A 1,505-nucleotide genomic window follows, 5' to 3' on the forward strand; every position below is an offset into this window, starting at 1 on the left:
GGCTTTTTTCTAGTTGTGGCGAGTGGGGCCTACTCTTCGTTGTGGTGCACGGGCTTCTCATTGTGGTGGCTTCTCTTGTTGCGGAGCACGGGCTCTAGGTTCGTGGGCTTCAGTAGTTGTAGCTCTTGGGCTCTAGAGCGCAGGCTCAGTACTTGTGGCTCAGGGGCTTAGTTGATCCATGGCATGTGGGATCTTCCTCGACCAGGGCTCAAACCCATGTCCCCTGCATTGGCAGGCGGATTCTTAACCATTGCACCACCAGGAAAATCCCTCACAGGTCTTTGTTTTTGTTTTTTGGTTTTTTTGCCAGGCTCATGTGGTTTAATGAGTTTTACTTATTGGATAAAAGTGTCAATGTTGTGATGGGAAAAAAAACAAACGCAGCTCCAGTCCTCGTTTCAACCCTGTCACAGCCCAAAGGGGACTGGCCCAGTGGAGACCATGGCCACCCAGAGCCACTGTGGGGGTGGGGCCGTCTCAGGGCAAGGGGAGAGTAGGGCAGTGCAGCCTCACTCCTTGAACTTCCACTCCTGGCGGCACATGGGGCAGTGCTGCTGCACCTGCTGCACGTTGAGCCACTTGAGGATGCAGTGCATGTGGAAGCAGTGCGAGCACTGGCCCCACGCCAGCGGGCAGTCTTCACCTGGCACCTTGCAGTCCAGGCAACAGCCATTGAAGGCCATCCGGCAGATGCCGCAGTTCTCGTCGTTGGCCACCCAGAGCCAAGTGATCACGCCGTTCCAGCACTTGATCTTCACCTTCATGGTGCGGGAAGCCCCTGCCGACCTAATCGCGCGCTGCCCCACCCGCCTTCAGTTGGCAGCGCCGGCGCCGCGCGGGAAGGTATGTCAGGTCTTTTTTAATTTACAAAATTTTTAGTTTTTAAGGAAGTTTCTGGCGAAGATAAAATCAAGCAAAATCTGCTCTTCATAGCCTACCCTCCCCAAATTTGGGGCCCAAACATACGTATGCAGATATGCATAGAATAAGTAAACACCTTGGAATTATTATACCTTGATAAAGAGCATAAAGAATTAAAGAACCTGCTCTAGACAGTGAAAGTTTAGCATTTTCTGTTGTACTGTAAAGGGGGTGAAAACTATTAGAGGAACAATTTAAGCTCTGAAGCTCGGAGCTGCAAGTGTGGATATCCAGTGGCACTCACCCAGGGTAATCGTTGAAAAGATTCTGGGAAGAAACTGAGAACCTTACAAAATAGCCATAGTAATAACACCTTCCCTTTATGTATTGAAGATAGTATTATCTGTTAGAAAATAGAAACTTCTCCTTGGAGTTAGATTACTATGATGTTCACATACAAAAACTAGATTGGAACATTCATTTTCATACAAGGAAAAATGTTTTTCAGACATTTATTAAAGTGATATTTATATTTATTATTAAAGTGATATTTTTCCTGATCTATCACAGGCCGAAAACCTCCAGTGTACAGAGCTTGCTAGCATGGATTAAATTTCTGTGATAATTATCCTGGAAATCATATT

General features: G+C 47.0%; 1 pseudogene; it reads right to left on the bottom strand.

Annotated features, from left to right (window-relative positions):
• Window positions 1–374: 374 nt before the first annotated feature.
• Window positions 375–771, bottom strand: LOC115849616 (anaphase-promoting complex subunit 11 pseudogene; annotated as a pseudogene).
• Between the last annotated feature and the right edge of the window lie 734 nt (window positions 772–1,505).

This window comes from Globicephala melas, chromosome 16 (assembly GCF_963455315.2).
Source record: "Globicephala melas chromosome 16, mGloMel1.2, whole genome shotgun sequence".
Classification (NCBI taxonomy): Eukaryota; Metazoa; Chordata; class Mammalia; order Artiodactyla; family Delphinidae; genus Globicephala; species Globicephala melas.